Below are 23977 nucleotides of genomic sequence, written 5' to 3' on the forward strand. Positions count from 1 at the left end.
TCCCTAATGTGCTTCGAGTTTCTATGGGGGATGTGATTAAACAAAGTATACGTTCTGATGATTGGGATGTTCAGGCGTAGAGGCTTTGTTTTCTGATTTGAAATAATATGCTGCCTTTGATGCTGAAGATTTATATTTAGAATCTGCTAATTACGCTGATTTGTATTCTTTCCAACATTTTGGCAATCATTATCATTATCTGCATAAGGCTAATACCGTAAGGAATACTGTTAATTATACACAATGGGAACATTGTCCAGCTCCTGTACAAGGCAGTTCACCTTCCTTTTTGAAAAGGTTCACTTATTTCACTGATTTTAGTCAGTCAAATCACAATGCATTTTATTTTAAAATGACGGAAATGTCCTCGTCCAAGTTTAGACTTACGGACACGAAATTGTTGTATTCAAAGTCCTTTTTAGAAAAAGTTGGCTTTTGGGAGCTACGAATTGTGGAAGGATACCATTGATCTAAAATCTCTTTGGGGTTCTAAGAGCTGGCAAGTGCAAGGCACTGAGGCTTTGCACCGTGCATGCCTCACCTAAACCACATGTTGTTCTTGAATTCTACAATATTGCAGACAACTTGCTTTGGATTGGCTACTACTAAAAAATAAATGTTCCTTCTTTACCTGAATTAGATGAATATTCTGGTTGGGATAATGCTACTAAATTTTCGATCAGAGAGTTGCAAACTCTGTTGCTGAATTCTTCCTTTAACATACCCAGTTTGGATCCGAAGGGTTGGTAGCTCTGGCACAAGAGTGCTGATTCTTGTCAGCATCATTTTCTGGGTTTAGCTCATGGTTATGCACAGGTCAGGGAGGATCCCCGTTTTGAAAGTGGCCATTCTGTGACTACCTATTCTGTAGGCAAATTATGTCAGAATTGGCTTAAACATTCCACTTTGGCGTCAGTTAAGCTGCATTTATCTAAACTGACTGACGATGTTGATCTGAATGATTTTGTCAAAGACCTGGCTAACGGTAGATCTAAAAGATGGATATATGCTATTTGCAATGAATTCTGGAAAATGTCCTAGATTGAGCCGGCTACCCGCATTAGGGCAATAGATCAGGCTAATTTAGAGAAAGTGCTAGCAGTTGTGGATAACAGCATTAACACACTCTCTTCTCGCACTTTAGACAATAATGTTTCCTCTGTTGTTGATATTGTACAGGATGAAGTGTCTGTTTTGTATCATGGACAAAATCAATTGCGTTCTATTATGCAGTTTGCATGAACCTTGCAGACCCTGAAATCTGGCAAAGTGCCATGGCATTACATGAACACCTCGTCTTTGTTTGCCCCGTTTAATTTGACTGACAAGCAGCGTTTAATGTCAATGAAAGATGCAACATTTTCCATGTTACACATTAAAAAGTTAGAACATTTACCATTTTCGGTGGCAGTAGCCAATTCGGCAACATGGCTTATCCACGGGTTAATATCTCTCCCGTTTTCTCTATTCAAGTTCGAAGGCTGTATAAAGTACTATGCCATTGGTAGATACGAGCCTCTGGGCTGCTTATCTCCATGAAGCTTGGTCGCTTCCATTTACCTATAGGTGCCTTAGGGAGGGTAAGGAAGTTTATTTGAATGGTGAAGAATGCACTGAAATACCCAATCACTCATTAATGTGCAGACATATCCAGTTACATGGCTCTTGTAACCAAAACGAGCCAAATTTGGCCTGTATTTTGAAAGGAACGCCTGTGCATGCTATCATGCCCACATTCACATTGCTGGCAAACGGGAGTTATTTAATTTTAAATAGTGAAGATTGTTGTGGGTTAGTATCAGGAATTGGTTATGTCGTTACCATCAGTGAGTGTGTGGTTTGCTGTAAAAATGTAATGTATCCACCCCGGCATTGGGAAACTTGATGTTTCCATCTGGCCCACGATTCCGATGTTGAAAGCAGAGTTCAACAAGATGAGTCGCATAAGGGCTCTATTGTCTCAGAAAGAAGTTGCCCTCACATCTGCTCGTGAGACATTCGTCCTTCACGTGGCAAACACCCACACAGAAGTGCATGCTTTTTTAAATACTGATTTGCCCTTGCATTTCGGTGAGTTAATTCACCCTATCTTTAACGCATCCTCCACCACGGGGCTGGCAAACTTCTTTAAAGTTGTAAGCAGTGGCCTTGTGACTTCTTTTCAAGCTATTTTCGGTGTCTTCCCAGCCTTTTTTTATTCTATTTTTTCCAGCCTGTTTGGTGGATTTCCCTTAATGCTGGCTCTGGTTGCAGGCGTTTTGCTGCTGTTTTGTTTATTTAAAAATGGATGCACGTCCTGTGGTACAAGGAGACCTGTCAGGGCTGTCACTGCTCCGTAATAGGATGCTTGGTTATTATGGAGCGCTGCCTCTTGCTACATTGAGTGCGGCTTATGGATTATCGTTTTGATTTTCCTACTTCACATGCGTCCAGCCTGTCTTTCATTGCCGGAGTTGCGATTTCGACTGGGCCCTGGATTTGTGTCTCTGCAATACGGTGTCTCCCGATGTGGAATATGATCAGTTTATGAGCCCCTTAGTTGCTCATGACCTGCTTTGTTCTGGCGGAGGGATTATGGCCTTTGCAGCGATGCATGGAGTCCTGGGTCGTTTATTTATTTATGACATTTCTAGAGCGCACTGTTACCCGGAGGTGTCCTTGCGCTGGCTGATCACTAGTGGGGGTGGGCGGGGGCATTAGTGAGAGAAAAGCCACGTTTTGAGAGCCTTCCTGAACTTGAGTAGGTCGGGGATCTGTCTAAGATTGGCCGGCAGCGCGTTCCAGGCCTTGGCGGCGCCTAGGGATAGACTTCTGCCTCCCCAGCGAACTTTCCTAAATCTAGGGATGACAGCCAACCTCTGCTCGGCTGATCGTAACGCTTGGGTTGGTGTATACCACTGGAAGAGAGGAATCAGGCAGTGGGGGCCAGCGTCGTGTAGTGCTTTAAAGATCACGCAGAGTGATTTAAACAGGATTCTTTTCCGCACTGGCAGCCAGTGTAGTTTGATTAGGTCATGGGAGACTGAGGCGAACCTGGACGTGCCTGTGATCAGGCGAGCCGCTGCATTCTGCAGGATCTGAAGTTGGTCTAGGAGACCCTGCTGAGCATTTAGAAGGAGCGCGTTGCAATAGTCTAACCGAGACATCACAAGTCCGGTCACTACTGTCTTTTTATGTTCTACCGGAAGGAATGGCAAGACCTTCCTGATGGTTCTAAGCACAACATGCGTAGCAGAGGATAGGGCATTGATTTGAGGCCTGAAGGAAAGGGATTCGTCCATCAGATCCCCACATTTTTTACTTAGTTACTGGGGTAGGGGGAAGCCCCATTTCTTCTGGCCTCCAACGGGGGGACCAAAAGTTGTCTTTGATCCCAAACAGTAACACCTCTGTTTTTGCGGAGTTGAGCTTAAGGCAGTTATCTGCCATCCAATTGCTCACTTCCCGCATGCAGCATCTGAACCGATCTGCGGTGGTGTCTAGTTCTCCCTGGCGCAGTGACACCACAATCTGGGTGTCGTCAGCATAGGAAGTAAGATTAAAACCGAAGGATCTGATAACTGGCGCCAGGGTGGAGACATAGACATTAAACAAAGTTGGACTCAGGGAGGACCCCGCAGGGGATCCCGCAGGGGAGCACAAATGGCTCAGATTCGAAGTCCCCCAAGGCCACTGATTGAGTCCTCCCGGCCAAGAAGGCCTTCAGAATATCGAGTTCCTTTCCCTGAATCCCACTGGCCCTCAACCGGTCCACCAATAGTTTATGGAATGTATTCGCAGCGGCACAATATTTCTTGGCACACAGCTTCATTGAAAACCCACCGAGTTGTCCTCTGATGGTGCTGGAGGCTCCAGTAATTGAGGAACATTTATGTTCTTTCCCTTTGTTTAATTGGATGGCTGAAATATTTTCTGATGAGAACAGTGACTTCCTGTTGGAGGCTGTTGCTGCATATTTTGCATATTCGTTATTAGACTGAGATGTGCCTTCGGTTCTCTCTTCTATGGCCGAGGTCATGATTTGGACATCGACATTTTTTTTTTCTCTAGACTGAATTTTTCCCGCCCAGACCGATTGGCTTCACTATGTCCATGGCTACATCAATTAAATTTGGATTATGCTCGGACTATACATTTTTTTCTTTTTCTTTTTATTAAAACATTTTTTTCTTTCCCTGTGCAAATTTGAAAATGGTTCTGACTGTGGTTCTTGAACTCTGCGTTCAGAAAATGTGCCCTTTTTCTTATCTTGTCTTATCCGTGCTCGGATCAAGGGAGGGTCTCATGGTGATGACCTTTGCCTTTACACTGTGTTAAGTTAGCATGAGCTTATGAGAAGTTTAAATGCCATTTTATCACTCTGCTGCTTTTGCACACGGCACATGATATTATAATGTTTAGAGTCTAGCAGAATATTTTGCTTCACATGAGAATAATGTGTTTTTTTCCTATAGTATCAGCCTTGCTTGGTAAGCTATGTCTGAACAGTGAGTGCCGAGGCCTTCAAGGTTATTTCAACACAGTAGTTGTTGTTCGGTCTGATCAGCGCACGTTCTAGACATAACATATAGGCAGCTGTGGGCACCTCTAGTTTTTTTGCCACATTTAATAATGCACTGCGCAGAGCATGCACACACTGTTGGAGAACATTCACATGCAGAGAGCTGGTGTAGGAAATGATGTGATACCTTCCTACTAGGACCAGAGGTATGTGGCCGCCCTTGTAATCCCAAGAGACCTTCTGTAGATATAATATAATATACTAGCGAGCGAGGGTAAGATTTAGGTGTCATTTAGCCTTCTTCCCTTTAGCATTTTAACATGCTTTCTCCCTTTGTATTTTATGGAACTGTAACTATGCTGATAACCTTATTGCTTATAATATGTTTGCTTGTATTAGCTAAGATACTGCGCTTGAGAACACTGCATTAGAAATAAATATTTCAAACTTGCACGTGTCCTAATTACTCCTCGTTTTGGACTGATATGATAGTATAACAAAAGAGTGTTTATGTGTTCCACGTTACCTGAGGTGTTCTTAGTCCATGTTCTGGGTTGTCTAATCATTGGGGGTATGGAAGAACCAATGAGACACTGATTGCTAGTCTGGTAGGGGATTTTGGCTACTAAGATGAGTTTTGGTACACCCTAATTCTCTGAAGTTCCAAGTCTCTATGCACAGTTCTGTGTAGGAGCAGAATCCCTGCGACACCTAGAAATACTTTTTTTTGTATAGCCCCACTGAGTAACGGAGCCCTCAAGTGCTCCAGTAGGGGAGCCACGTAGTCCCCCTCCCACAATACATAAACCCCAACGGGTGATGGTCCCCACGGCTTTCAGGAATTTCGACCCCTCCCCCACCATTTTTTTTCTTTTTAGCCCCGGGCACTGATGATCCCCGAAGCTGGGGGTCCCCACATAAAATGTAATAACTTTGCCCTCGGAATTTAATCCCCTGGAGACGAATCATTTAAAAAAAACTCCTTTTTATTTTATTTATTTTACGGCACACTCCATGCACCCTACACACATCCCGGTTGTTTAAAAAAAAAAATGTGGGCCTTGGGGGTCTACAGGGTAAAATTATTTCTACCCTACTCCTTTTCTCCGTTTTGAACACATATTCCACTGACTTATTCAGCCTCGCTTCTACCGAGGCACAAAATGGCTGCCAACAGTTCCTGGTTTAGAATGTTAACAACCGCTTGACAGCCAATTAGCATTGAGCGCGTGATCGGGACGGTGCGCTTATAATACGATGCCAATACTCGCACAATCCGCGGATCCACCACGCCCATAGATATATAAAGGACTTTAACCGTAATTTTCTCAGAAACTACTGAACAGATTGACACCATATAAGCAAAAGGCACAAGTCAGAACTGAGGACTAGCTCTCTTCCAAATTTGGTGTACTTCCGTTCAGCCGTTTGGGCTGTAGCCGTGTCTAAAGGTCCTATAAGAAATTGCATGGGGAAACCATGTTTTGGGACCCCCCTTTTTTCTCAGCCCCCCTTGACCAATCACCCCCAACCTTTCAGGGAAAGAGCGGAACTGAGCTGGCCAAAAGTTTGGGAAATTTCAAGAAGATTCATCAATCGACGCCAAAATTATTGCCAATAGAATGTTGCAGTTTTCCTATGGATAATAGGTCCTAACTATAACTACCTCATTTATATTTACAAATAATATAAAATCTATTGAAAAAACATTCTATTATAAATAAAAACAGTAAACTGTTTAAAAATCTTAAAACTTACATTTCCCACTCTAGTTAGTGCAACAGTAGAGAAAATGATGGATAGTGGAGGGTATACACCCGTTACAACGGATCTTTTACTCCGCACTACCATTACAACGCGACCATTACTCCGCATACCATTACAACGCATTGCGCTGGGGGGCGCTCTAGGATAGGGAATAAGTATAATTTACTATCCAACACCTTCCCTAGGGTCCACGGGGACTGGAGTTAGAATAGTAAATTATACTTACCACTATCCAGCGCCCCAAGGCGCTATGCGTTGTAACGGTATGCGGAGTAAAAGTCACGTTGTAATGGTCTGCGGAGTAATAGTATGCGTTATAACGTCATACATCCATAGTGGAGGGGTAAAAATTACTATTCCCACTTCAGTGAGTGAAACAGTAGGGAAAGTGTTAAATAGCGGAGGGATAACATTTATAATTCCCACTCCAGTGAGTGCAACACTAGGGAAAGTGTTGAATAGTGGAGAGATAAAATTTACTACTCCCACTGCAGTCAATGCATCAATAGGGAAATTGTTGGATTACGGAGTGGTAAAATGTACTATTCCCACTCCAGTAAGTGCAACAGTAGGGAAAGTGTTGGATAGAGGAGGGATAACATTTACTATTCCCACTCCAGTGAGTGCAACAGTAGTGAAAGTGTTGGATTGTGGAGGGGTAAAATGTACTATTCTCACTCCAGTCAGTTCAAAATTAAAAACAAACACAATATCATCAACAAAGGAAAATATATATATATATATATATTGGACCGCACCCGTCAACAAGAGTGCCACGTATCTTGGGGCAGAGAGCGAGGATTTAATTTACGCTGAGCACCGCCACCACCCGTGGGGAGAAATCCTGGGAGGAGCGCATAACCTGAGGTTCCCGCAACCGTATTAGGGACAGAGAAGTACTCGGCGCACCCCGACTTAAACAGTGTAAGCTGTGATATACTCTGCTCGTATTTGTCGATTGAACCTGCAACTGGGCTCCTCACTAAACGGGCGGCTTGCTTTGACGAGGGGATCAAGAATTATTTCCAAACACAACAACGACAAGGGCAACCCGGGAGCGGGGGGCTCGACGACAAATTAGAACTATGTTTAACATCTCGCAACGCCGCGATCTGGCGACTGGAATGTTTAAAAACAAGAATCCTGATGTCACCACTCCAGCCGTGGCTAAATCAACTGAAGCTCCCAGCCCATTAGCCACGCAATATGGGAAACTTGAGAAACTATATGAGCGTGAGCTCCGTAAGTGGTGGGAAGGTACATCACTTCAAGGATACATAGAAGTAAAAAGAGTGCCGAGGGGTCTGCGGATATTTACAATCCCCGCTTATGAGAACCCGGACCCTCTGCTCCTGGAAACATGGGCTGCACACATCGCCAAATCCTGTGAAGGGATGCTAGAAATCCTGGTGCAATTCGCTTGGAGCGACAGGGATAAGGTCCTCAAGGAAATTGAAACTATGGAAACGGAACTAGCACTCAACGATGATAAAGATCAGCAGGATCAACTAAGAGCTCAGATGAAGAAATGACTGGAGAAATATGAGGTGAAAATCCGTACACGGAAGCAAGAAAAATTTGACAGGGACGAAAGGGACTACGCCATGTTCTCGAAAAAGTATGATCAAACGCGGAAAGATCTGATCAGCAAGAACAAAGCGGCTGGTGCGGCTGCACCAGCACATGTGGAAACATCTGAGTCTGAGGTTACAGAGGGAGAGCAATCAGAAGAGGAAATAAGATGTACCCCGAAACAGACCGAGGATACCCCTTTTCAGCAAGAGTTTCAAGTAATCCGAATGAACTGGCTGAGAGGAGGGAAGAACAAACCCCCAGAAAACGGAGGAAAACCAGAAGGGGTGGTCGGAAAAGCAAGGGGAAGAGGCAAAGCGGGGAATGCGGAGGCTCCAGTGCGCAAGGCAAGGGGCAAAAGAGGAGCAAGATGGTAGGATCTGAAGGACACACAGATCACCTCACAATCATCAACCTATCCGCAAGAACCCTTTCATCTGAAGAAGAATCAGTACTTAAACTGGGATTAACCTTCTGCCCGGACAACAATTTTGAGTATACTCAGACCAGAATCGACCTATTTCAATTCATTAGAAGGCTCCGTCTGCACAAATACTTCAAAACCAAACCAACTACAGATGAAGCTAAATTGATCCGATCACGCTTCAAAGACACTGATCTTTTAAAGGTCAATGATTTGACATCCCTGGAACTGCTGGAAGAACTACGACATGAAAGCGCAGCAGAGGCAATGCCAACACCAACAGAAACTCTGACCCAGAGACTGAGGGCAGTGGAGGTGGAACAAGAGGCTCCGAATAGTGGTCTCAAATTGAAATCGAAGTTTGTACCTCCAACACAAACGGATATGATAGACACTTTTTCTGAACTCGTGATCAAGGATCTAAGGAAAATGCGCATGCACAAAAAAGTATTTGGACGAAGCAATAACCTGACCGAGAAACAACGGGCAGCATTGAAAATATTGGCCGCAGACACTTCCATAGTCTGCAAACCCTCAGATAAGGGTGGCAACGTGGTCATATTATCACGGGAGGAATACGTCCAGGAAGCCATGCGCCAATTGCAAGACGTGACCTGTTATGAACCAACTACTAAACAACGATACCAATCAAGTATCGATGAGCTGCATGAATTACTCAAAAAATGGCATGACAAACAAATGCTTGAGACCGATGAATATCTTTTTTTCAAGACAGTACATCCAGTTACCCCCACCTTCTATTACTTACCTAAAGTACATAAGAGGATGGACAAGCCACCAGGGCGCCCTATTATTTCATCTATGGGCAGCCTCACCGAGAATCTCTCTAAGTTTTTAGACCATTTTCTATTTGAAATTGTTTTGGGTTTGAAATCATACATTCGTGACACTGCTGATTTTATTGAAAAAATTGAATCTATTGACTGGCACCCAGGTTATTGTATATTGACACTTGACATTACCAGCCTCTACACGAGCATCGAGCATGTACAAGGGATGAAGGCGATTGATTATTTTTTGGGAAAGAGACCTTTGAAATATGCCCAACACAACATTATGCTGATGGAGTTAATTGCATTCTGTCTTCATAATAAACATGTTTTGTTTCAAGATGCCTTATTTAGACAGCTCTCTGGTACAGCCATGGGTTCCTGCTTCGCCCCCAGCTACGCAAATTTATTCGTGGGCTGGTGGGAGGAGCAGGAGGCCTGGGCTCCTGAGAAAGAGCGATGGTCTAACTGTATCGTCTCATGGTATCGTTACATAGATGATCTTTGTATAGTGTGGAATGGCTCAATTGAGACAGCTCAGCAATATATTGCAGTGCTGAACGACAATGATTGTAACCTGATTTTTACTGGCCAGGTCAGTACTAGTGCGGCAGTGTACCTAGATCTAAGAGTGGAGGTGACGGACAATAAGATCAAAACTTCCCTATACAGAAAGCCAACGGCAGGAAATAGCACGCTACATGCGTCTAGCAATCATCCCCAGAAACTTATCAAAAGTATACCCTATGGCGAGCTATTGCGGTTGAAGCGCAATTGTTCAACCAATGAGGATTTTGAGCTTGCTGCTAAGGAGAGCATAGAGAGATTTGAAGCCAGGGGGTACAGTATGAAATTGCTGCAAAATACCTTAGATAGGGTTAGGTTACCATCGAGAAGTACCCTATTCTCTAAAAAGAATAAACCCATGACTGACACAGAGAAATTCAGAATGATCACTCCCTATTCTCAGGACTGCCAACAACTCAGAACAATTCTGAAGAGGCATTGGCATATTCTGAAAAATGATAATATCATAGGGAATGACGTGCCTGACAACCCTTTAATCACCTTTAAGAGAGCCCGTTCTCTGAGAGACACCTTGGTACAGAGCCACCTGTCGCCAACTCCAACGAAGACAGGAAAGTTAAAAGATGTGAAGGGCTTTTTCCCTTGTGGACGCTGCAAGGCCTGTGCCAATAGCAAAAGGGTTTACACATATGACATTACAGGGTACAGACAGAAAAAGAAAATCAATCAGTTCCTAACCTGCAGCACGCTGTTTGCAGTTTACTGCCTGCAATGCCCATGCGGGCTCAAGTACATAGGGAGCACCATCAATCCCGTAAAATTGCGTATTTTGGAACACATGAGGGCCATAGTCAACAGGGACTTCTCATATCCTGTCGCAAGACATTTTTCCATCAAACACAATAGCGACAGAAGTCTCTTGCAGTACTATTGCTTGGACTCAATTTCTGAAAATATCAGGGGAGGAGATAAACTACAGAAACTCCGTAGATTAGAATCTCGACATATTATAGATTGTCAGACTAAGGCCCCTGAGGGACTTAACTGTGGAGAAGAATTAGCAGTACACTTAGGCAGTTAAACAACATGGAAATAATAATTGAGGGCAGCGATCAATCTGGCTGAGACCACACATATATATACAGAAAAACTGAAAATTAATTTGTTATTTGTTATTTGCTATGATTTTCTTTCTGCAATTGATGAGGTATCATTATTGGATGAATTGACGAGATCTACTGATCATATGAATATAATGCTTGATTTATGTGTATTTCTGGACTTTGCAGGATTTTGTTAACTACACAGTAATTTTTTATATAATGCAATGAACGACACAGGGTATCTTTGGGACAGTTTTATGTACTGGACTTTGGTAATTGAAAAGGCAACCTGGTTGGTTGCCACAGGCCGATCCACGCCAAGATTTTACTCTCTGCCCACACATAATAACACGTGAGAGGTTAATTGCCGATTCACGGCGCTAATCGAGAGCAATGTTTTTCATCATTTCTTCTTTTTAAAGGTTTGCTCTAATTTTAGAACTGCCATTGAAACAATGTGGTAATATTATACACTCAGTGCTATGTTATGGTTTACATGTACTAGCAAGATGGCGCTCGCGCGCCTGTCCCCTCTTTTTGTTCCATACTCAAACCGGTGTGTGCTTTTTTGAAATAAAATGGCGCCTTGGCGCGCGTTGCAATGTAACAACATTGAGGAAGGAAGCGCTGCTTCCGAAACGCATCTGTGCGAGTAAAGTTGCTGTTTGGAATTGAAGATCCCCGTGTGTGCAGTCTTTATTTTCTGGGAGGGATTGAGCTTGCATATATAGAGCGCGAAGCTCCGACGCACTTGGACCTCACCCGTCAACAAGAGTGCCACGTATCTTGGGGCAGAGAGCGAGGATATATATATATTACCTACTGGCGGTCGCCAGTAGGTATATATAGTTAGGATTTTTTCTCTATGGGATTTTTGAAAATTCTATGTCTAATAACTTTGGCGTTTGTGGACGGAATTGGCTGAAATGTTCAGGAAAATGGCACATTTTGTTTCTGAGCAGCCCCTGAAAATTTGGGGGGGGGTTCGTCAAGGGGGGGCCGAGAAAAAAGGGGGGTCCCAAAACGCGTTTTTCCAATGTTAATTTCCATAGGGCGGTTGGCCTCACTTTTAGCCCGAACGGCTGAATGGATTTGCACGAAACTTGGCAAAATTGTAGGGACTGGTAGCCCGATGTGCCTTTGCTAGGTCTCAATATATGTGCTCCAGTGGATTTTGAGAAATTAACGTTCAAAAAAAGATATATATCTGTAACAGCGGACCGGGCAGCGCTCCAGTTCGCGTACTTTTCGCGTTACGGAGCTTTGTGAAGCGAAGCTGATTGGTTCCCCGGCGTCTGTAAACATTCCAAACAGTCCGTAGCGGCCGCCATCTTGTCTCTCGGTAGGATCGAGAGACAAGAGGAGGCCAAAGCGAAGGGGCAAATGACCATAAGGGGGCATAGTAGATCCTCCCTGACCCCCTAGGTTTGATGTGGAGGTTTTAAAAGGGCCCCGCAGGGCAAAAAAAAAAAAAATAATAATAATCGAACGGCTGAATGGATTTGCACGAAACTTGGCAAAATTGTAGGGACTGGTAGCCCGATGTGCCTTTGCTAGGTCTCAATATATGTGCTCCAGTGGATTTTGAGAAATTAACGTTCAAAAAAAGATATATATCTGTAACAGCGCTCCGGGCAGCGCTCCACTTCGCGTACTTTTCGCGTTACAGAGCTTTGTGAAGCGAAGCTGATTGGTTCTCCGGCGTCTGTAAACATTCCAAACAGTCCGTAGCGGCCGCCATCTTGTCTCTCGGTAGGATCGAGAGACAAGAGGAGGCCAAAGCGAAGGGGCAAATGACCATAAGGGGGCATAGTAGATCCTCCCTGACCCCATAGGTTTGATGTGGAGGCTTTAAAAGGGTTCCGGTGCGCCCGGTTAGCGTAACGGGAAGCGGACTGGGGAGCGTACTACAAGGAAAGAAGAATGATTGACTTTTAACTTATTGTATGTTTATAGACTTTTTTTAAACTTTTTTTTCTGCTGAGTGACGTCTCGGCCTATCGCCACGGGATGCAGTCCCTACCATCTCGGCGTTTAAGCCCAGGGGGACCGGTAGTGTGGGAGAGATAACGGGGCATATTATCAAGGGGGTTTATCTCCGCTTTTTTGGCTTTAAAAGCCAAGAAAGCGGAGATAAAATTATCTCCGTATTACCTAGCTGTCGCTAACACCAGTTAGCGACCGCTAGTAGGAGATAGCGACCATCTTGGGCCCCACTTTGCATGTCAGTGATATTTATCACTAATGACATGCAAAGTGGGCATTCCAAGATGTTAGCGACTGGAAACAGTTGCTAACATCGCTATCTCCTATTACCAACTTTTGGAGATATTCGCGCTAAGCGCGAATATCTCCAAAAAGTAACACCTGCCCTGAGCAGTTCTTAGCCATGTTATCCAATGGGAGGTGGATAACATGGCTAAGAGCATTAGCTCGGTAATGCATGAATATCGCTGACTTTTCAGCGATATTAATGCATTGCGGCCGTTTTTTATCGCATTTGCGATAAACCTTGATAATAGCAAGGTTTATCTGCGATAATTTCTGACGATGCTTAGCGGTAAAAAATTCGTTGCTAAGCATCGTTAGGGATAAATATCGCTTAACTTTGGTAATATGCCCCAACGTCTGTTAACGTTCGATTCGAAGGAAATCAGGAAGTGTTGAAAAACATTGTCTGCGCCATCTTGCCTTTTTTCAAATGCCACACTTTTCTCGTGCACGGCAGCCATTTTAGATGCCTTGACCAGACCCACTCTCTGCACGCTGTCGATCCTTAGCATGGCTCCCCACCCTCGCAAGCATCTCCCCCAGGCACTGGTCACCCCCGCTCTCTGTCTTATGCATGGGCAATAAACCTCCCCCCATCTGCGCTGCTCTTCCCTGAGAATCACACCCTGTGCCCGCCCGACACCTCCCTTTTGCCCTATTCACTACCGCACCCTCTGACACTCCTCTTCCTCTGTGTCAGATTGTCCAGGCCGGTCCCAGGCTATCAGCTAGCCTTGCAGATGTAGTTTATGGCCCCAGCTGTAAAGAATCACCCCTCTTCAAAGGAGTTATAGTAGATCAAGGCCCACACCCGATGAGATCCGTCACACCACACGCGTTCCTACTATCTGAAAACCATCCTGTATTGTGATTGGGGAGGGGACCGAGCCTGAAGCGGAAGATTCCAGGGATGACTCTTTGTACATCAAAGTTTTTACAATTATGTGTCACATTAAAAATATATAGCACTCCAACAAAGTAGTAGGATTATAAAACTTTAATAACTTATAAATATATACAACAAAACAAAAACAGTAAAAACATTTAAACATTTTTAGGGAAAAAGAAGGAACAATGGTCAGTAGCGGTCGGTTGTGCGAATAGTCCCAAGGCAGCACAACGTCCAGATTTCTGGACGGCACCCAGGTGATGTTGCCTGGGTGCCGCACTGATTTGGGTATCCGGCGTGGGGCGTCCCGGGGGGTGGGTCGTCAGTAGCGGTCTGTTGTGCGAATAGTTCCAAGGCAGCAGAACGCGCTGAAATGTGGATGGCACCAAGGTGATGTCCAGTAAGTTGCCGCCCTCCGAATAACGGCGTGGGGCGCCCCGGGGGGGGGGGGCGGAGGCGGCGTGAACGGACCTCCCCAGGTGGAGCCTCGTCTGCTGTAGTGGGGCGCCCCTTTACCGTTTCAGTTGCCATTCCGTCCGCTTTTGGTCCACTGTGTCAAAATCCGCAATTCAGCTGAGGTGCGCCCACTCTTGCGGTGCAGCGATAGGCGGCTGTCACAGGACTCTCAAAATGGCGGCAGGCTCTTTCCTTTTTGGGCCTGGTCCACTGAAAGGGCCCTGGGACACCTTGGAAATCGGACGCCTGTCTGCTAGGTCTTGGACCCCATTCTCGAAAGCGTCCCCTCCGCCTTGAGGATTCTACAAAAGTCTTGGGGGCCCCCGACTCCTGCAGGCTTCCGGTGGGGAGCGGCTGCCATGATTAATCGCGGAATGACCACGACGGAGCCACGAGATGGTGGTGCTTTCATGCTGACGCCAGCTTCAGTCTGAAACATCCAGAAACAAGGTGGGGCTTTCATCGTTTGGGAAAAAAAAAAGTTTTCATCCAATGAAAAGTGTTATTTTTAGGTCATATGATCAAGCCTTCCATCATTAGGAAACCAAAAGTAAAATGAACCAATGAAAAGTTTTATAAACAAGTCACATGACCTGTTATGCGGCATAGGGTATAAAAAGCGTAGAAAATCCGTTGGCACGTGAGGCGGCGTCAGTAGCGGACCGATGTGCGAATAGGCCGAAGGCAGCACAACGAGCCAAGATCCGGATGGCACCGAGGTGGTGTCCAGCAAGTTGTCGCACTGGTGTGGCCATCCTACAATGCTGAAAGTCGGCGTGGGGCGCCCCGTTGGCCTGTGAGATGGCGGCAGTAGCGGACCGATGTGCGAATGGGGCCAAAGGCAGCGCAACAATATTTTCTGAATAGAAGACACCACAAGGCGCTGAGATGCCAAGATCCGGATGGCACCGAGGTGGTGTCTAGCAAGTTGCTGCACTGGTGTGGCCATCCTACAATGCTGAAAGTCGGCGTGGGGCGCCCCGTTGGCCTGTGAGATGGCGGCAGTAGCGGCCGATGTGCGAATGGGGCCAAAGGCAGGGCAACAATATTTTCTGAATAGAAGACACCACAAGGCGCTGAGATGCCAAGATTCGGATGGCACCGAGGTGGTGTCTAGCAAGTTGCCGCACTGGTGTGGCCATCCTACAATGCTGAAAGTCGGCGTGGGGCGCCCCGTTGGCCTGTGAGATGGCGTCAGTAGCGGACCGATGTGCGAATGGGGCCAAAGGCAGCGCAACAATATTTTCTGAATAGAAGACACCACAAGGCGCTGAGATTCGGTTAGCACCGAGGTGGTGTCTAGCAAGCTATGCCGCTGAGTTGCGTGCGCACTTGCGGCGAATAGGTCGAAGGCAGCACAACAATGTTTTCTGAATAGAAGACACCACAAGGCGCTGAGATTCGGTAGGCACCGAGGTGGTGTCTAGCAAGTTGCCGTACTGGTGTGGCCATCCTACAATCCTGCTCCGAATAACGGCGTGGGGTGCCCGAAGGGGGGGGGGAGGCGGCGTGAACGGGCCTTCCTAGGTGGAGGCTCGTCTGCTGTAGTGGGGCGCCCCTTTACCGTTTCAGTTGCCATTCAGCTGAGTTTCGGCCGCTCTTGATGCTACAGCGACAGGCGGCTGCAACAGGACTCTCAAAATGGCGGCCTGTTCTTTGGATTTGGGCCTGGTCCACTAAAATGGCCCTGGGACACCTTAGAACTCGGACGCTCGAATTTTTTTTCCTTTCCTCTACATGCAAAAAAAGGTAAATGCCCGGTACGTTACACGCTTCATCTGCCACGATGTACTCTCCAGAGGAACCGAAAAAAAATATAGTTATGGTAACTATACCATGCATCGTCATATGGAGAGGTGGCACCGATTAATTATAGTGCTGCATAAAAGAGAGATTTGGAGGAGAACCCCCGACCTGCCAGTACATTCATCAAAGAACTGGCACTGACAGCATCAGAGGCAAGGGAAACGGTCCCAAATATTTAGAAGAACTTTGGAAAGATTAAAATGACATGTTTAGATTGTGGCAAATTAATTTCATGTGGACAGATGAGTGTTACTCTAATAAATACAGCATATGAACATCATCATAGTCGATGGTTGGTAGAGACATTTTGACTATATCCTGGACCTGCCCGTCCTCGCCCAAAATGGCGGCGGAATAAATGGGACTCGTAACTCCTTGTTGTGTACTGGTTGCACAACCTTGATATCACGAGATACGTATGCAGTTTTGAAGCACATGGCGGGCGGGGACGAGAATAGATTGAATATTTCGATATCCCTATTGATATTAAGTTCTGATGTGTTATTGATTACTGTACTATTGAAAGTTCGAATTAACGTCACCCATGGTACTTGCCCGCAAATGTATATCTAGATAATTTTATTGTAACTGGCCCTGTCGTATTTTAATTATAAAATGTACGTCCACTGATTCCGCAACTGTTAGACACCTTAGTTCTTGCAACCTAATGGCCCGCCCGTTACGTTCCTCTACAGTGTAAATGTCTACTCATCATATACGATTACAGTTTGCTCCGTGGCCGGCCCACGTGGTTATAGGCCCTTTTTTTTGTATAATGACATTTTCGCAATAAAGGTTTTTAAAAGAAAACATGGTAGTAGTATATACATTGGTAAAGTTTTTAATAATAGTCACTGTTTTAGAATCAGTAAAAGGCAAGTGAAATAAAGCAGACCAATTACATGAAGGGTAAAAGGTATAATACGCAGGAACGCAGTAAAGATAAATGGTCAAGGGCTGTTGTGTTTTCTACTCCTGCAACATAAAGTGATCGATAAGAATCTCATATTCAGGCGTATCGGCGACTAAGACAGCAGGCCGACCCTCTTTTGCTCAACGGCTCCGTCATGGGACGAAGAAACGCCCTTTTTCTCGAAAAAGGAATATATTTTACTTGCAGGACAGTTGTAAATTTTCCGGGAAAGTACATTAGCCTGGAACATTATAACATATATTTAAGAAAAAATAATGTTCAAAAGTAATAAAAAGCGTAATTTTTAGGTTATATGACCAAGCCTTTCATCATTAGAATAAGAAAAGTAAAATGAACCAATGAAAAGTTTTATTAACAAGTCACATGACCTGTTATGCTTACGTTACGCGCTGCGCGTCGCGCCCCGGATCACTTCCGGATGCGCTAACGCCGCGCGTCATATGACGCATTACGCGACAACGCAGGTCCAGAATATAGTCAAAATGTCTCCACCAACCAGCGGTCGGAACACAACCCCTTTCAGCAGGCTAAATAGTTCTGTTAAATGACAACAGAAGGGACAGGCAACAAGAACCATCAGTCAAAGAGGGGAGGGCTAGTTCTTCTCTACCGGGTCACGTTGGGGCGCTACCAGAACTGATCGAATTGGTAGTCTACAGTGTTTCTGGATGTTTCAGACTGAAGCTGGCGTTAGCATGAGAGCACCACCATTTCGTAGCTCCGTCGTGGCCATTCCACGAGCAATAATGCTAGCCGCTCCCCACCAGAAGCCTGCGGGAGTCGGGGGCCCCCAAGACTTTTGTAGAATCTTCAAGGCTGAGGGGACGCTTTCGAGAATGGAGCCCAATCTCTAGCAGACAAGCGTCCGAGTTCCTAGGTGTCGCAGGGCAATTTTAGTGGACTACGCCCAAATCTGAAGAGCCGGCCGCCATTTTGAGAGTACTGTGGCAGCCGCCTATCGCTGCACCACAAGAGCGGGAGCAACTCAACTACATGGTGAGCGAGACGCTGTAGTCGAAAGAGCGGGCGGTAAACAGCTGAATAGCGGAAGAGGCACAGTGTAGCAAAAGCGGGCGGAATGGCAACTGAAATGGTAAAGGGGCGCCCCACTACAGCGTGTCTTTAGGTGAAACGGATTGTGGGACAAGGTCAAGAATGGAAGAGTTACCAAAAGGCAAAAAGTTCCGCTTGATCCCGGGAGCCGGCCACCTATGTCGGGGGCGATCTCAGGCTACACCAGGAGAACACGACTTGGGGAGGGAGCCGGAGCCAAGCGCCCCCTCCGAGTCCGCGCCATCACACCGTCCCTCGGGGGCCTCCGTCAAGCGGTTCAGGGTGGCACCGCATCACATTGTTCACAAATGCAGTCACGTCCTCAAACAGCCCCCACTTTACTTTGAGAATAGTGAAGCTGAAGCAAGTGCAAATAGGCTTCAGACAGTGTTACAAGCACTCCTCAAAACTTTGAACTATCAGAGTGCATGAGTTTCATGCTCGATCGATTGAGCTAGCCGGATCGGGCAACAAAAAGTATAAAATAGTTATGTAAATAGTTGTTTAATAAAATGTTTTACTCTGTTACTTTGCTGGTGTGTTGTATATATTTGTAATATTTGCATAGAGTTTATCGTTATTTTGGGCGGGGTGGGTGGCGGAGCCGAGCTGTATTGCAGCCATCATGGTGTGGAGTTCAGTTCATCTCACTAGTTTCGTGTTTGTCATGAGGGGTTGTTCCTAATGTTTCTATTTTAGCGAGGTCAAAAAGAGATCCCATTAGTGGCCTAATGATTTTGCTCGATTCCTTTTGTTTTTTTACACGATTTTTCGCTATCTGCAAAGACTAAACAGAGTATTGCGACTCTGTGCTTGTTTGTAAATAGAGAATGAACCAAAGAGAACCAATTCTAAAACAGTAAATGCTTGGATAACAATCAATCAAATGGAGAGAGAAGCAGGCACGACGGATTACAACGGGGGCAAAGGCCTGCGTTAACTACCTTTCACTATCTGCAAAGAGAGAGTACTCCTAATAGAAATGAGGGGGGGGCAGCATTCAAAGCAGATAAGTGTGCATAAACACGAAAATGTTTTTTCTTACCACGTACTTGACATTCGACAGCTTATGATATTTGCTATTAAAAAACCATTGAAATTCACTGAAAAAACCATAGGTTATAGACCATATATAGTTAGGAATTAGCATTTACAAAACCTTGAAAATTCACTGAAAAAACCATAGGTTATAGACCATATATAGTTAGGAATTAGCATTTAAAAAACCTTATTTTACTCACACAAAACCATTGAAATTCCATATATAGTTAGTTGTACTAACTATATATCGCGCACCCGCAATCCACTGCTGATCATTTCACATATTACATCATTCATGACATGGTCAGTGACATCACTGATGACATCACTGATGACATCTCAAATGACATCACTGATGACATCACTGATGACATCTCAAATGACATCACTGATGACATCACTGATGACATCTCAAATGACATTACTGATCACATCACTGATGACATCATTCATGTGATAATACGATGAACCTCTTCAGACTCTAATATAACCTTAGATACACTCAGTGTAAACACAGACTCACAGATTGTCACTCATCCATGAAGTTACACACACACCTAGTCAGTCATGCAAACAATCAATCACACCTCCATTTCCTCAACTATACAGTTATACACACCTTACTTATTCAAACATATACTAAAACATATTTACTCTCTTATACAATCCTGGATACAAGTTCACAATGATGCATACAGCCACTCACACATTCACTGGCTCTTATGCACAGTTATTTATATATGTCAAGTCTCACATGTACTGTGTTTTACATATGTACTTACTTTGACATGTAGCACTGAGATATCCATTAACTCACCAATACACTGATGCACACAGTCAACCGCCCATACAGCTGTTTCCACATGCACTTTTGAACCCATACATCTAGTGAATCAACTGCTCACACATCTATGCACAGAGTCATACACCTCCCAGCCACCCACATATACACTCAGTCTCCCATACAAATACTTGGGCAACCAATCAATAACCCATATAGTTACTCATATAGCTACTGAACAACACATGCAGCAGTTTTCAGAACAACAGACATAATGATGCACAAATTAAGACAGTTTAGTCACTAACCCATGCATTCAGTGAGACACATTTAATCACTCACTCATACAGTCAGTCATGCACCTACTAAATCCTTCATCCAGACACTTATACATCCACTCAAGACATATTTTAACTTCACAGAAAAATACAGTCACTGGATGTTGTCATCAGTGATGTCATCAGTGATGTCATTTGAGATGTCATCAGTGATGTCATCAGTGATGTCATTTGAGATGTCATCAGTGATGTCATCAGTGATGTCACTGACCATGTCATGAATGATGTAATATGTGACATGATCAGCAGTGGATTGCGGGTGCGCGATATATAGTTAGTACAACTAACTATATATGGAATTTCAATGGTTTTGTGTGAGTAAAATAAGGTTTTTTAAATGCTAATTCCTAACTATATATGGTCTATAACCTATGGTTTTTTCAGTGAATTTTCAAGGTTTTGTAAATGCTAATTCCTAACTATATATGGTCTATAACCTATGGTTTTTTCAGTGAATATATATATATATATATATATATATGTTAGCTCCTACTGCACTTCGTTCACGCACTCAGTACACGGGTGCTGTATTTGCGGAAAGTGCCGCCGCAAAATATATTGCTCCTCGTCCTTATGTCCTTACAAAAAGAGACACAGCACTCACGGGGGGGAAGTCATAGGTTTTATTTCAGACTTCCAAACGCACCAGACGCGTTTCGGCTTGCGCCTTCCTCTGTGGTACCAAATTTCTATGTTGAATAACTTTGGCGTTGATGGACAGAATTGGCAGAAATTTTCAGGAAAATGGCACATTTTGTTTCTGAGCGTCCCCTGAAAGTTTGGGGGGGTTTCGTCAAGCTGGGGCTGAGAAAAAAGGGGGGTCCCAAAACGTGTTTTTAACATTGAGTTTTCCAAAGGGCGTTGGGCTCACTTTTAGCTCGAACGGCTGAATGGATTTCCACAAAACTTGGCAAAATTGTAGGGACTGGTAGCCCGATGTGCCTTTGCTATGTCTCAAGATATATGCTCCAGTGGTTTTTACGAAAATTAACTTTGAAAAATATATATTGGGCTACATTGGGCTATATATATGTTAGAGCCCAAATGTAGCCCAATGTAGCCCAATGAAGCCCAATGTAGGCCAAAGATGGCCACCAGAGACAAAAAAAAACAAATGTAGCCCAAATATCAGCCAGATGTAGCCCAACTATAGCCCAGTGACAGAATGTCCCAGAGTGTTCTAAAGAACAACTAGAGCGCTAACAGTCTTACTTATGAAAAAAGTATGGCACACCTGAAGTCATCTTGATTGGAATAAAGTGTTAACACTTAAAACATTTAATTTGCAAAGGAACAAAATGAGGGGGTTCATTTTGCCATAGAAATTATGATTAGTGCTGAAGAAAGAAAAAATAGGGCACATTTTGAGTGACTTCTCAAATCCTCTTATATTTCATTAAAAAAATTCTGATATGCAGTCTCCCAAGATGGCCACCAGAGACAAAAGAGCCCAAATGTAGCCCAAATATCATCCAGATGTAGCCCAACTATAGCCCAATGACAGAATGTCCCAGAGTGTTCTAAAGAACAACTAGAACGCTAACAGTCTTACTTATGACAAAAGTATGGCACACCTGAAGTCATCTTGATTGGAATAAAGTGGTAACACTTAAAACATTTAATTTGAAAAGGAACAAAATAAGGGGTTTCATTTTGCCATAGAAATGTTATATATATATATATATATATATATATATATATATATATATATATATATATATATATATATATATATATATATATATATATATATATATATATATATATATATATATATATAACATTTCTATGGCAAATGGCAAATGTATATATATATATATATATATATATATTACCTACTGGCGGTCGCCAGTAGGTATATATAGTTAGGATTTTTTTGAATAGGGATTTCTGAAAATTCTATGTTGAATAACTTTGGCGTTGATGGACGGAATTGGCTGAAATTTTCAGGAAAATGGCACATTTTGTTTCTTAGCGTCCCCTGAAAGTTTGGGGGGGGGTTTCGTCAAGCGGGGGCCGAGAAAAAAGGGGGGTCCCAAAACGTGTTTTTAACATTGAGTTTTCCATAGGGCGGTTGGACTCACTTTTAGCTCAAACGGCTGAATGGATTTCTATGAAACTTGGCAAAATTGTAGAGACTGTTTGCCCGATGTGCCTTTGCTAGGTCTCAAGATATGTGCTCCAGTGGATTTTGAGAAATTAACGTTAAAAAAAATATATATATCTGTGACAGCGTCCCAGTTAGCGCCCCGGTTCGCGTACCAGACGCGTAACGGAACTTCGCGAGGAGAAGCGGATTGGCTCTCCGGTGACTGTCAACATTCTAAACAGTCCGGAGCGGCCGCCATCGTGTCTCTCAGTAGGATCGAGAGACAAGAGGTGGAAATAAACGAAGGGGGAAATGAATGAAAGGGGGCAAGGTAGACCCCTCCTGACCCCCTAGGATTGATGTGGGGCTATTAAAGGGCCCCGCGGGGCAAAAAAATTAAAAAAAAAATTTCTTGATTTTTCGCAGTGGAAGCGCTACCCGGTACGCGAACCGGGTAGCTCACCGGTAGCGTAACGGGAGTCCGCCATCTTGTGTTTCGGACGAATTTAGTCACAAGATGGAGGATAAACAATGTTGGGAATGGGTATAAGGGGGCACGGGAGACATATCCTGACCCCCTAGGTTTTCTGAGGGTGGCTGAGGAGGCCCATATATGTAAAAAAAAAAAACTTTTTTTTAAAAAATTTCGCACGGTTAGCGCCCGGTCTGCGCACCGGGTAGCGTTCCGGAAAGCGTAACAAGGGGAAAACCAAGGGAAATATTAAAATAATATTTTAGAGTGCTTTGAGGTAGGGTAGCTCTGACTAGAGCTGTTGTGTTGTGTGGGTGATGTAAGTACCAACATGTAGGTACCAATGAAGAGTCTAAAATTCAATGTACACCGTCTCCTCTGTAGATATTTTGTATGTTCTAATATGGGTTATTTAAATGTAAATGTGTGGAAAAGCACTTCATGCTTTAAAGCAATTGTATTTTTGAACTGATTGTTCTTTCCTCTTAGTCCTCCTCTTTGTTTTTTTTTCCCCACACTCTTCTTCAGCATGATAGTTGATAAATTTGTTCCCTCAAAAAATTTATATACATAAAAAAATTATATTAAATACATATAAAATATATTTTTCCTTTAAAAGAAGAATACATTTTACAGCTTTTGATATTTGCTATTAAAAAACCATTGAAATTCACTGAAAAAACCATAGGTTATAGACCATATATAGTTAGGAATTAGCATTTACAAAACCTTGAAAATTCACTGAAAAAACCATAGGTTATAGACCATATATAGTTAGGAATTAGCATTTACAAAACCTTATTTTACTCACACAAAACCATTGAAATTCGCATATATAGTTAGTTGCACTAACTATATATCGCGCACCCGCAATCCACTGCTGATCATGTCACATATTACATCATTCATGACATGGTCAGTGACATCACTGGTGACATCACTGATGACATCTCAAATGACATCACTGATGACATCACTGATGACAACATCCAGTGACTGTATGTTTCTGTAAAGTTAAAATATGTCTTACATTTTGAAGAATGAGTGGATGTATAAGTGTCTGGATGAAGGATTTAGTAGGTGCATGACTGACTGTATGAGTGAGTGATTAAATGTGTCTCACTGAGTGCATGGGTTAGTGACTAAACTGTCTTAATTTGT

The sequence above is a fragment of the Lissotriton helveticus genome, chromosome 4_1 (genome assembly GCF_964261635.1).
Source record: "Lissotriton helveticus chromosome 4_1, aLisHel1.1, whole genome shotgun sequence".
Lineage (NCBI taxonomy): Eukaryota > Metazoa > Chordata > Amphibia > Caudata > Salamandridae > Lissotriton > Lissotriton helveticus.